Here is a 14,594-nt window from a genome sequence, read left to right as displayed (position 1 = left end):
TGGGTAATGACGAAATCCTGCCAGAGACTTGCAGGAATACATTTTATTTGGTGTGGAATATTGGAACCCTATTCCCTGAAGCATTCACACACAAGAGAAATCCACATGTATAATTTGAAAATACTTTATTAACATATTAAAGTCCACTCTTAGTGTAAAATAGAAGAAGTAGAGTGATTTCACATATAAGCACTATGGTGAGTAAAGTAAAGGCAATATATCTAAATACGATAACAATTGGCAACACGTTACATGGTATTTTTTCAATGAAATATGTTATGGGAGCACTCCCTTCAAGCCCTACCTAATGTCTTATTAGCAACAAACTCTTGTCAAAATAGGAGCTTTCTAAATGCCACACACTCATACTTCCTCATATTTTATATTTTCTAGCCATCACCCTGCTAGGAGGCATGTCTGATCTTCATCTATGTTTTGTTAATGTTTATAGGAGAACAAGATAGCTAGGGCCAGTGTTAAGCGTTGATGCAGACTATCATAAATGCTCCACCTGAAATGCTTAATTCTCACTCACTCTCTGAGAGTCTCACACACTGACTCTATGTAATATTTCTTAGCATTATTATGAAAGAAAATAGCCCTGTGATCTGTGATGTAAGGTGTGAATAGAAACATGTGGAATTCCCTTGTCCATTCTTCTAAAGCTACTGTGTGTCCCTCTAACTTCCAAATTGCATGAATATATGACACATTCATTTTTTATGCATTATTAACCTCCTACGTGCGGGCGTCAGCCAGTGAATGACACCTGCAGTACCTCCCCAGTGTGGCTGTCGGCTAATGGCCGACAGTGGAGCGGCATATAAAGGCGCCACTGGTGCTCTGCACCAGATAGAGTCCATTATTCTTTTTTAACCTTGGGCTTCCCAAGAAGAGCTTCCTGAGCAGCCTGAGACTTTTATTTTGCTTTATTGCAATGACCATCAGCGCACAGGGCGTGCTGACATTATTACACTAAAGTGAATCGATGGGCTCATTTTACTTCCACTGCATCGGTGCTTGGGGGTATATCTCTGCCCCGATTACGGATTGGGGTGGGAGGGTATCATTAGAAAGAAGAGAAGCTCCCCTTTCCAATGATATCTAAACCCAGTGGATGCCTGTTTGGGAATCACCATAGGAAAGCAATCTCCAAGCAGGGACCACCCACTAAACACCAGGGATTCTGGATGAGCAGTCCCTTGGACAAGGGCTTGTGCTCCCCCAACCCTTTCCAAGATTAGCCTTTCTGCCCCCCATGGGGACAGATGGGGGTAATTAGGGTAGAATGCCCACCAGACACCAGAACTATTAAAAAACGAATTTAAAGGGGTGGGGACTGCCGTTCATGAGCATGGCCATGCCCCCACACACAAAGAAAATGCAAACAGTCTTTCTGTCCCCAGGGGGCAAGATTAGGTAATTACCTCCAATATGCCCCCAAGGGGTAAGAAAGCCAAGTAGATACCAGGGACAATATAGTGGTTGGGGCTGCTCACCATAGGCATGGCCATGCCCCCATCCCAATAACAAGGCAGACAGTCTTTCTGCACCCCCTAGGGGGCGGATGGGAATGATTACTCCCAATCTGCCCCCCGTAGAGCAGAAAGGCCACTACACACCAGGGATTATTATAAAAAAATATATGGCCATGGCTATGAACCCACCCCCAAACAAAATATGCTGATAATCTTTCAGCACCCCCTGGCGCGTGAATGGGCCCTCGGGGCAGAAAGCCCACTAGACATCAAGGACTATTTTTTTAATATAGGGGTGAGGGCTGTCCACCATGCCCCCACTCCAATAACAAGGGAGACAATCTTTCTACCCCCATGGGGCAGATGGGGGCCATTAACCCCATCTGCATCCCTGGTGGGTGGGGGCAGAAAGTCTACTATATGCTAAACCGTTTTGTTGTTAAATATAGGGGTGGAGGCTGCCGAGCATGGGTATGGCTATGTGCCCACCCCAAAAAAGGTCTCAACAGTATTTATGCCCCTCCCCATGAGGCAGTTGGGGTAAATACTCCCAATTTGCCACATCTGGGGGGGGGCAGAAAACCCACTAGACCGAGTCAACTGCATTCATGCTATATTTGTTTGGGGTGGGCACAGACACCGTGGGCATAGGCCTTTGCTCTCCCCCACGCAATGGCCCAATAAACCTTGTGTCCCTGGGGGTGGATAGGGGTTTCCACCCCAATCTTCCCCCCAGGGGGGCATAAAGCCTGCTGAACAGTGGTGTAACAGAGGCGTGGGGCCTGAGCCTGAGCCCGAGCTCCAGGGGACACTCTCAGCACAGTACCCTGACCTGAGAGCTCCTGGTTGAGTCCAGAGGGGGTCCCTCCTTGTACCTTGCAGTCGGCCCCCTCAAGTGTCGTTATGCCACTGCCACAGAACACCAAGGATTGAAAACAGTGCCAAAGCGAACAAAGGAGGGGGACTACTGTGGCATCGAGCCATACCCCTTTCCCTGAAGGGGCAATAGTGTCTTTCTGCACCCCTGGGGGCAGATAGGATGTTTGTTCCAATTGGGGAGTTTTCCCCCCGATCTTCCCCCAGGGGGTAGAAAGTCAACCTGACACCAGGGATTTTGCCTTTCAGGCAAAACAAAATGATGCCACACTGCCCCAAAATAGACAAACCAGTCTTTTTTGCCCTGTGGGCAGATAGGAGGCTCACCCCCAATTTGCCTCTGTGGGGGCAAAAAGCCCACTGTATGACAGACATGCATTGTTTAAATAAAATATTGGGCTACAGCTTCTGGCATGTTCAACTGCTGTGCAAGCAACACTCCCAGCACTATACAGGACTTAGCGCCCTTGCAACAGGAACGGATAAAAGAGAGGTCAATGAGAGCACTCGTAAGGCGACTCCCATTGCACTTGGTTTGTTCTGTTTTTGTCAAGGGCACTAGGCCCAATCACACTAGTGGAGCAGCTTTTTTTATTGCCCCAATGGAGTAGCGCTGGGTGGTAGGAATTTTGTGGCTTCCTCCAGATTCCGAACGGTTTGGTCACAGAAATGTAAGGAAAATATGTATTTTTTAACCACAGTTTGAAGTTTGCAATGTTGTTGGAAATGACCCTTTTTGCAGGGTTATCACCAACATTTTTGCTTCTTCCTCTTCCTGACCTGTGGTTGTTGGCTATAGGACTCTGGGCACTTTCACACTACTGATCAGTGCTAAAGTGCATATGCTCTCCCTGTAAATTTTAATTGCGATTGGTTATCCATGATTGGCATATTTGTTTTACCAGTAGGTCCCTAGTATGGTGCACGCAGTGTGCCAGGGCTGGTAATTCAAATGCTACTAGTGGACTTGCAGCACTGATTGTGCCACCCACATGAGTAGCGCTGAAAAGAGGTCTCAGGCCTGCCAACGCAGTGCCTGTGTGCAGTTTGCTAACTGCCATGTTGTCTTGGCCAGTGTACACGCTTGCCAGGCCTGACCCTTCCCTTTTCTTACACATTGGACACCTCTATGGTAGACCCTAGGTACCCCCCTGGGCAGGGTGCAGTGTATGTGAAAGGTAGGACATGTTCTAGTGTGGGTAACATGATCTGATAGTGAAATACTGCCAATTTCGTTTTTCACTATTGAAAGGCTATCTTGCCCATAGGATAGAATGAGGAATGCTGAGTAACATGTTTACATGCATATCTTCCCAAAGCAGCAAGATAGAAATTTGGAATCTGGTATCCCTGAACTCAGAATGTAATAATACATATTTTAAGGAGCATGGTTTTTAAATTCATAGCACAAAAGAATGGGGATCAGAGCATAGATTCCCGCACCAGTCTCTATGTCCCCATATAGTTTATACACAAATCAAGGTGCAAAGAGCTTGGGACACAATTTCCTAGGTCCCAATATAGAGAAACCAGAAGAAACCTTACTGGTTCCAGGTGGTGAGTGGGCAGTGGCAGTGTCCACTGCTACTGTGCTCGGCGCTGTTGCACTTTTTACTTTGTTTGCTGAACTTTTAAGATTATATTGGGCTAATTGCGGTATAGCGATCTAGATTTCCCTTTTAAAATTTTGAGCTGAGCTAAGAATATTTTGCTGGCTTACCTGATTAGAGTCCGCACACCGGGGGCTGATCTCGTTCTCCCTCCTTCCCGCCTCGGTCCGACGCGGTGACTACCACCGTTGCGCGGAGGGCGAGGAAGGTAGAGACAGCCACTTCCGGTGCGCGGGGGGCCGGTTAGCGGTCTAGTGCTCCTGAGGCATTGACGCTGAGGGGCATAAAAGGCACTGAGAGACCGGGCCGCGCTGTGATGAGTGGGCAGTAGCAGTGTCCACAGCTACTGTGCTCGGCGCTGTTGCACTTTTTACTTTCTTTGCTGAACTTTTAAAATGATATTGGGCTAATTGCGGGATAGCGATGTAGATTTCCCTTTTAAAATTTTGAACTGAGCTAAGAACACTTTGCTGGCTTACCTGATTAGAGTCCGCACACCGGGGGCTGATCTCGTTCCCCCTCCTTCCCGCCTCGGTCCGATGCGGTGACTAGCACCGTTGCGCGGAGGGCGAGGAAGGTAGAGACAGCCACTTCCGGTACGCAGGGGGGCGGTTAGCGGTCTAGTGCTCCTGAGGCATTGACGCTGAGGGGCATAAAAGGCGGATGTCCACCCGGCCGCGCGCAGCGGGTGCGCCGGTGGCGCGCCAAAGGCAAGCCCGTCTGCGCCCGTCCACGGCCGTGCGGGGACCGGGGCCACAACCCCTGTACAAAATGTGGTAAGAGTACAGTGGAGTGCGGACCAACTTCGGGAGCTGTGTCCTAAAACCTCTAATGTATGCTGTCATAGCCTGAAGGTGGAAGAGAGTCTGAGCTGAAAAGAATGTCTGTACACATACTGTGTGGCAGATAAAATGAAGCTGGAGGGAACTAGGCTCGCATGTGGGCCACTGAATGCTAGATCAATGCGTAAACATAAGAAGGATATTTTCGACTTTCTCATCCACATTTCCACTTATTCCTCACGGAAACGTGGCTGGACGCTGACTCTGAGCCAGACGTGGTTGAGGCACTTCCTGGGAGGTATATGATGGTCAGGCTAGATAGGGCCTCGGGTAGAGGGGGGGGGAATCAATTATATTTAAACAACCGTTAGGCTGACAATTGGAACAGCAAACTGTAGCTGACAGCGAGGCGGGCGCCTTTACTATTAAGGTGAACCCGCACACTACGGTAAAAGGACTCCTGATTTATAGACCTCCGTGCCCCTATACTAGATTCATTGATAGTCTGATGGAAGGCATGACGGAATCAGCTCTACGGAGGGACAGATTCCTTCTGTTAGGAGATCTCAATATACATTTAGAGAACTCACTTGGGCGGTAGATCTATGTCAGGAACTGCATGCACTTCAACTCAACCTAAAAGTAAAGGTCCCCACCCATCAGCAGGGTCATCTATTGGACCCTATATTTGCCAATTGGCGGGAAGTTGAAGTAAAGTCACCTATCCCCATCCCATGGTCAGACCATTTCTTTGTGCCCTTTGTGGTAAATATTTCTGGAACTAGAGGTCAGGAACAGCTCACTCTAAACTATCTGAGTCGTAAATGGGCTGATTTCTCTCAGTCCAGGTTTAATGCAGCTCTGGCTAAAGGCCGGGAGGTATGGATGCAGAATCTGCGTGCCGTAATTTGGATAGACGCATAAGAGATGCCCTGGATAGCACGGCCCTGTTATATTTGAACGACTCAGAAATCGGCTCCATGGTATAATGATGACCTGCATCGAGCAAAGGCAGAGTGTAAACATCTTGAGAGGCAATGGAGGATAGCCTTTCTGAACCAGGCTAAACTGGAATACAAAGCTAAGCGGAGGGCCTACCATGGGCTAATTAGAAGGGCCAAGGCAACCTACTATTCAGGGAGAATTGGCGAAGCAGCAAATTCCATGAAAGAATTATTTAAGATCTATAGGGAAATTTCCTCACTTAAACCGTCTGCTATGCCCACGGAAGACTCAGAAGACTCCTGCAATCGTATTGCGGGCTTTTTTTCTGAGAAAGTGGCCACAATATATTCCTCCTTTTCGGGAGAAAAAAAATGGGTCAGAATTTGTGGAGACTAAGCGGGAGGTTGGGGGAGCTCATAGGCTGGAGAACTTTATCACCCCTACCCCGAGGTAATACGGCAGATGTGTTGCTCTATAAAATCGGGGTCCCCTAGGGATCCCGCTTCGCCGAAATTGTTCACAGAGAGCCTGGATATCCTGGAGCCCTATATTAGTCACATGCTAGACATATCTTTTAGAACGCACACTGTACCTGAAGGGTGGAAGCAGGCGGTGGTACTCCCCCTTCAGAAAAAGACAAATATTAGTTGGGAGAAATTGGAGAACCTCCGCCCCATTTCATTGCTACCTTATCTGGCCAAAGTGGCAGAGAAGGCCGCTAACTCCCAACTTATGACCTATATGGAGGAAGCCAATCTGCTCCACTCTACTCAGTTTGGGTTCAGATCAGGCCACTCAACAGAGTCAGCTCTGTTAATGGCTGTCGAGACTATTAGGGGGTGGATGAGGGACAGACCATGGCTCTTATCCTCCTAGACTTGAGCGCAGCCTTCGACACTGTAGCGCATTTCGCCTTGCTGCAATGTCTGAATAAGGGAGGGGTCTCAGGCGCGGCGCTGAAGTGGATTCAGTCCTTTCTGACTGATCAGGGATTCCAGGTTAGGCACGGCGATCACTATTCTAGAATGATCAATCTGTTTCAGGGCGTGCCCCAGGGCTCGGCCCTGAGCCCGACTCTATTTAATCTCCATGTCCCCCCTGTGGCAACTATAGTTGAGAGTCACGGCATGCGAATTGTGCCGTATGCCGATGACACGCAGCTGGCCATCTCTCTGTCATGGGCACCTGATCTGGCAGCACCTATCTTCAGAGCATGCATGCAGGACCTTGCCTCCTGGATGTCTAACAACTGCCTGAAGCTGAACGGTAGCAAGACAGAGGTGCTCGTGGTGGGGGGGCCCATCTGTGTGGTCCTCAGCATGGTGGCCTTCCTGTTTAGGACCGGTTCCCATGCCGTGCCAGCAGGTTAAGAACCAAGGTGTACTGATTGACTCAGACCTCACATTTGCACCACAGATCAGTCGTGTGGTGGGGATGTGCTTTGGTGTCCTGAAAGGTCTATGAATAATCTTAGACCTCCTTCCAACGGATGCTAGACGGACGCTGGTGCACGCCCTCGTCACATCATGACTGGACTATGGCAACCGCCAGTATCTGAGTGCTACGGTGAGGAGCCTCGACCATCTGCAGGTGTTGAAAAATGCGGCTGCTTGGCTGGTCTTGAGGCTCTCTAGAAGATCTGCCTCGAAGGCCGCGCTGGAGGCATTGCACTGGCTTCCGGTCAGGAGAAGAATCGAGTTTAAGGCCTTGTGTACTTGTCACCGTATTATCGGAGGCAAAGCACCTAGGCCTTTACAGAGTCTTATTACTTCGTACAGACCGGCTCGGCCTCTTAGGTCTACCGGCACTGGACTGTTAGTAATCCCTAAAATCAAAAAGGCCCGCATGGGGGGGGGAGATCTTTCCGCCTCCTTACTGCGAGGAGCTGAAATAAGCTCCCGCTGGAGCTCCGCCTGGAACCATCGGAGGCCAGGTTTAGAGGAAAGCTCAAAACCCATCTATTTTTGCAATAACTTGGGGCAGTGAGCACAGTTGGGGGCATTTTGCTCTACTCATCACAGCGCGGGGACATGTCGGTGTGCGTAACGAGGCGCTTTATAAGAATCCCTATTATTATTATTAGTACCATACAATAAAGACAGCTCAGCACACTTATGGATATCAAATGTCAACAATCCACAATAAGATACATTTATGACACAATCGTTTTCCCAAGAAAAGTCGGTATGTTCTTTCGATATTTGAAATTCATCCTTTATTCACACATTTTTGCAACCACCAACACGTTTCGTCCACAATCGGACTTCTTCAGGGCTCACAATGTAATCTTTGTGTACTTTTCATATATCCGTTGCCAAATGCGTTTTACCAAATGATTTTAGAAATTTGTAACTTAACTCAACCCAAACTCAGCACACTTTACCACTACTAACCAGTGCCAAAGTGCATGTGATTTCTCCCTAACAAAATTTTTTATGTCTCTCACCCAATCTTTAATGGAGGGCACTCGCCTTCTGCCCCAGTGAACAGCGACCTGGCGCCTTGCAAACAGAAGGAGAAGAGCATGCAGCTTACGTAGCTTGGGAGGAGTGTCCTTTACATATCCCAATAGTCCAAGTGTAGGGGACAAGTCCAGCGACATCTCCAACATGTTGTTTACCGACTCAAAGATCTGCACCCAAAAGTCGTCGATCCTGGGGCAATTCCACACCACATGTAGGAATGTGGCTGGGGCATAGCCACATCTCTAACAATCACTCTCAGCCCGAAGGCCCATACGGTGGAGGCTCACCGGAGTTCTGTGAATCAATCTTAACTTGTAGTTCGGGGAGAGTTACGAGAGTTGCCCACAGCAGTATTGCCATTGGGCTTTGGTCAATGGTATTGCTAGCTCGTCGTTCCAGTGCTTGAGAGAGTTTGGCATTACTATCGGGGCAGTATCTTGCATTTGAGGGTATAGGCGTGTAACAAGTTTCGAGGGGATGGGAATTTCAGCAAGTTTTCCAATCCAGGCAGGGTCGGCGGCACCTTCGGGAATTCCTCCCAGAGTGAACGGCATGCCGTGAGTATTCTATGATATGAAAAAAGTTCAGTGAATGGCACCACCTGTCCCTCGGGTGCAACTGGGGGAGGTCTGAATTAATCTCCAGGGTATAGGTCCTCAAACGTCTGGAGATTCATTTTCTGAGCAAGAGACTTACTCATACTGTCCCGTATGCAAGGCATCATTGGATTCTGTGGGAGAGGGAAGTAAGGGGCATAAAGCAACGGGATCCCCGCCATTCTGCGCAGCTCATCCCACGACCAGCACAGGGTCCCAGCAGAGTCTATGTCGCCACGAGGACGGCGTGGCTTTTGATACAGCGTGACCTTGAGCGGAATGGGGGCCATAAAATCAGTTTCAACTGCTACATGCGGCTGGAAGTGTGTTGGGTGCAGCCAGTAATGTAAAAATTGTGCTTGTGCGCATAGTGCATACAGCCGCATGTCTGGGGCTCCCAAACCACCCTGCTGCAGTGGGAGAATCAGCAAATCCCAAGAGGCTCTAACCTGTTTTCCAGCCCACACCACTGTAATCAGATGGGATTTGAGGGTATCAAAAGAGTGTCTGGTGAGTGGGACCAGTATATTAGCAAACAAATACAAATATTTTGGCAGGATAACTATTTTGGCTAGTTATATCCTGCCAGCCAATGACAGCGGCAGCTTAGCCCACACTGTTACCTTGTCCTCCAGCCATGTCATTGTTCGGCCGTAGTTTAGTCGCCACACTTCCTGCGTATCCCGGCTGATCCAGACCCCTAATTACTTGACTTTTACAGCCTCCCAGCGTAAGGGGAATTCTGATACCACCGGGGGATACCCTCTGTCAACGGGAATATCACAGACTTGGCCCAATTTATAAAAACACCCGAAATCCCACCAAAACGTATGAACTCCCTCAGCAATGGGTCCAGATTCTCTTTGGGGGTTCATAATGTAAAGCGTGACATCGTCCGCATATAAGGAGATGAGCAGACTTCGAGAGCTGAAGCCAATGCCACGTGCGGTCTGGGGTTGCAGGATACGAGCAGCCAGGGGCTCCATTGCAATTGTAAAAAGTAAAGGGGATAACGGGCATCCCTGTCTAGTATCCCGTGAGATCGAAAAGGGGTCAGAGAGCAAACCATTCACCTGAACGCGCACCGTGGGTGAGGAGTATAGCAGTTTGATGCGGTTCATAAAAAGCGGACTAAAACCCATGCGCCCTAGGATGGAAAAAAGGTAGGACCACTCAAGCATATCGAATGCCTTAGTAGCGTCCAGCAATACCACCGCAGCTTTTTCGTCTGGATGGAGATAGTGCAGTACCGAGAAAATTGTTCGTAAATTATGGGATGTCGATCTCCCCAGGATAAATACCGATTGATCCGGCAATGCAATCATTGGCAGAAGTGGCTGTAAACTATTAGCAATTAGTTTCACAAAAATGTTGACGTCCACATTAATCATGGGGAGCGGTCGGTAGGAGTCTAGTTCCTCCTCCGCTTTCCCAGGTTTTAGAAGCATGAGAATCGTTGCCTCCCTCATGATCTGAGGTAACACCTCCTCCTCCAGTGTCTCCTCATAAACCGCCAACAGCCTAGGCACCAATTCCTTGACATATGTCTTATAGAAGGCCGTAGTCAAGCCGTCAGGACCAGGAGACTTACCTAGGGGCAGGCTTTTAATGACCTAAGCCACATATTCCACTGTAAATAGGAGGTCCAGCTATACTCTATGGGTATCATTGAACCAGACCAGTGCCAGTGTGTCAAGGAATGACTTCAGTTCTTCTGTACATGTCCCCCGAGTGGTCGTGTACAACTGGGAATAAAATGTACAGAACTCGCCAGACACCCCCTCGTGGCCTCTAACCATGTCACCCTGCGCATTACGAATATCATGGACAAATGTCACTGATTTAGATGGTCTAATCATGCCTGCCAGAGTGCGACCCGGCCTATCCACTTCACCGTATCTATGAGCATCAGCATACTTGCCTAGGTATTTCATTTCACGCTATGCCTCCTCCGCGCAATCTAGTAATAGCGATTTTAGTTTCTGCGCAGTATGGGGATCATTTGTGAGAAAAAAATGTTTCCTCTAGTGCCTTAATCTGTGCCTCCAGGAGGCGAGCGTGGCCCGAATTGCCTTTAGCAACCCCGCCTGCCTCGCAATGCACTGACCTCTAATCACAGCCTCCCAGAGCGATGCATCAGTGTCCACAGATCCAACATTGTTGGCAAAATGATCAATTATATCTCCCCGTATCTCCTCCTTAAAGGCCTCATCTAACATAGCATGTGGTGGGAGTCACCAGGTAAACACGCGGGGGAGTGACCCCGGGAGTGACAACTGCAGTAAACATGGGGCGTGGTCTGACAATGTGTAAGGTAAGTGCGAAACGTCAACGGTCCAGGCCGCAGCATCCCTGGAAATCAGCCAAAAGTCCAGGCGGGACCACGCACTGTGATGATCTGAGATACAGATACCTTCCTTTACCAGTGGGTATCTGTTGCGCCATATGTCTATTAGGTTCCCATCTGTAACTATGGACTGCAAAGCGGCGCTCGCAGCTGGATGTAAGGCTCGAGTCACTCCTCTCCTGTCCATGACATTATCAAATATGGCATTAAAATCTCCACCCCACAACACAGTGTCATATCCTATCATCTTAATTCTGGACCACACATCTTGGGGGAAATCGGGGGAGACTGTATTCGGACCATACATTGCTGCAATCACCAGTGGTAGTCCCCCAACACTCCACATATGATGACAAACCTCGCTTCAGAATCTCTCTGCACTTCCCTCTCGCACCAGTCCACCCCCTGCTGAATCAGAACAGCTACCCCTCTGGCATAATTAGAATAAATGGATAAGTACGTATGCCCCCATCTGCGATGTCGCAGCTTCTGAGACGGTGCAGCGTTTAAATGTGTCTCCTGCAACAGACAGATATCAATATTATGCCTGGATAAATAAGCATGTACAAGCCTAGACTTACGACATGATTCAGCCCTCTAATGTTCCACGTTAACAAATTCAAAGGTTTTGTGTGTATACATCTAGACAGATCCCCACAGTGGGGAGTAGGCATTCATTGAGCATAAAAGTCAAATCGTAGAGTGTGTATCATGACCAACATCTAGTACTCGTACTTGCATCAAACAAACTAACAATCCCCACCCCCAACCCCCCACCCACTCCAACCCCCCAATCAGGTTGCAGTATAACCCCCCGTAGCGGGCAAAAACATAACAGTCTCTTGAAAAAGAAAGGTACATTTCCCATGGGGGCGTAGTGGCACCAGCAATCACCCTGAGTGAACAGGGTGGCCGGGAATTCTACAGTGTGCGGTACAAGCCCTCCCCGACACTCCTAGGCAAATCCACTAATAGAGAAAATACAACATGAAAACCCACAGTTACAGCTATAGAAATTACCTCACAATTCAGCGTCATGTTGAATAGGCACTTAGGTCAGCAGATACAGTATCACCCAATCAGTCATTATCGCTAAGTTGGCCAGTCGACGATGCCACTGCTCCGTGAGAGTCACTGCCTTTCTTCCCCCTGATATGTTTGGCGAATTTCAGGACAGATTTTGCATCAGTGAAATAGTGCGCGGTGCCATCATACGAAACTTTTAGTTTGGTAGGGTAGAGCAGGGAATAGGGAATCTGCGCCTGAAGAAGTATTTGCTTGGCCTGTAGAAATTCACGTCTCCCTGCTTGAACCGCCGGGGTAAAGTCTGGGTAGAACGATATATTGTTACCTTGGTTGGACAAATGGCCTTTTTCCCTCGCCATTCTCAAAATGTTATCCCAATCCTGATAGTTCAGCAATTTGGCCAATATCGGTCTAGGCGGCGCTCCCACCGTAGGCTTTTGACCTAAGTATCTGTGTGCTCTTTCCATCACGAATCAGGGGACTGCTGAGGATCAAACAGTGATGAAGAAGGTCTGTCACATAGGTTTCCATCTTGGCATTTGCAGTGGTCTCCGGAATGCCTACGTGACCTCGCCTCCAAATCGTAATTTCTGGCTTGGATTACCCCCAAAAGTTTATCCATACGTAACAGTTGTTCCTTGGTTTCCACTTGGAATTCGTGAAATTCGGTTTGTCGTTATTCCAATACATCCTGGCAAGTTTCATGGACAGTAACTTTAGCGTTTACAGAGTCCAGCTGCATGGTCAGAGTATATAATTTAGAGTCGATATTTCTCAGGCTGGAGCGCATTTCTAACATGAGGGTGCGCAGATACTCTCCCTGGTCCTCAGAATGCATCTCCTGCTGCTCATCCGTTTGCGGCTCAGAAGGCGACTCATTTTGACACGTAGAGTGTTTATCAAAGTTACGTTTCGGTTGCTTGCCATCTTGCTTGCCCATGATGAAGCAATCAAACAGCGTCCTTTAGAGACTGAAACAAAGTCAGAGTTCCTGGCCTCAAGTATGACCCCGTGCTTCCCAGCCTCTGGCCTCCTCCCCGCAGGTAACGCAATTCGGAGCGCGCGGAGCAGCTTGTCTCATTTCAGGAACTTCACAATTCTCCAATGTCTCGTTGCACCTGTTTCCCCTCCGTCACCCCCAACAAACCGCTGCACCTGCGGCGACCAGGCAGGGCAGGGGAGGTAGGCTCGCAGACCGCTTCTTGGCGCAGGGTACAGAGGGGAAAGCCACGACTAGGCCTCCCTAGGGGGCAGTATTTACACAGCAGATATGTAGGCCCAGCACAGGTATCAGCGTGCAGACTCAGTCCAGGGGATCATGCAGGCAGACAGGGGTGCACAGATATACCACAGCGCCCCAGGGGGAATCACTCTTAAATCGCCTCGACGTCAGTATGCAGAGGCCCCCTGCCCACACCGGCAAAAGCCAACCTTCAATAGCGAGGTGATCGGGCGGCAGGGCAGGCACACAGTTGCTGCTACAGGGATCCCGGCGCCTCTGTGCCACAAAGCGTTTCTCAGGGCATATGTTGGGAAGGGAATATCCAGGGGAATTCAGGCTCTCCTCAATGTTATGCTCCTTTCCACCCCATGTCTGCCTCACTTTCCTCAAAATGGCTCCTCTCTCCCAGCACATTCACCCTTTCCTTGCAATTAGGGAATCAGGCGCGGTATCAAAACTGCACTCACCGCACCATGTGTCCCAGCTCCACAAATCACTCCTCAAGGCACATCAGTGAGGAGCGGCCGTTGGTGGTGGGGGTTTCGGGGGGGGTCTGACATTTCCCCGGAGTACGCCTGCAGTCACTCTCCCTCCGATCTCGGAGCCCTCAAAATGGCGGCAGTAGCCCTTTTCCGTCACACCGGAGCTCCTCCTCACCGCGACTAAAGGCGTTCGCCAGCAGCAAATGGGGCCAAGCATCACGAATTTCAATTGCCCCACCGCCTCAAGCTAATGTAAATGTAAATGTACATGTATTTATATAGCGCAAATCACCGACCAGGTATCTAAGCGCTTGCTTAGGGAACCCGTCCTGGTATTCCCCTGTGAGATACCCCGGCAGAGTATCCACAAGGTGAAAGCCAGGCATCCTGCCGCGAGGGGCCGTAGTGGAGATTAAGCAAGCTATTGCCCAGAGTCGCAGAGTGTGACCCCGTGAGTTGAGTAGGCACCGGAGCGAGAATTGTCGAGTCCGTGGAATTTTTTTTTTTTTTTTAGCCCGCGACCCGCCGAGGCGGGGAATCGAACCCTGGTCCACGGCCGATCTCAGCTTCCGGGTCTTCCGCCTCTAACCACTGAGCCACGCTTCTCCACAATGCTGCAGCCATCATCAGTATCAAGTCAAGTCTGCACATGGCCTCTGCACCCTCGCCAGCAACTCCAGGCCCGAAGTGCCACGGCAGCCTCGGGCTCAATTTTCGGGACAGTCGGCCTCCTCACACTACACCAGACAGAGGCAGCATAGACAT

Source organism: Lissotriton helveticus, chromosome 1_1, assembly GCF_964261635.1.
Source record: "Lissotriton helveticus chromosome 1_1, aLisHel1.1, whole genome shotgun sequence".
Taxonomy (NCBI): Eukaryota; Metazoa; Chordata; class Amphibia; order Caudata; family Salamandridae; genus Lissotriton; species Lissotriton helveticus.
This window is presented reverse-complemented; position numbering follows the sequence as displayed.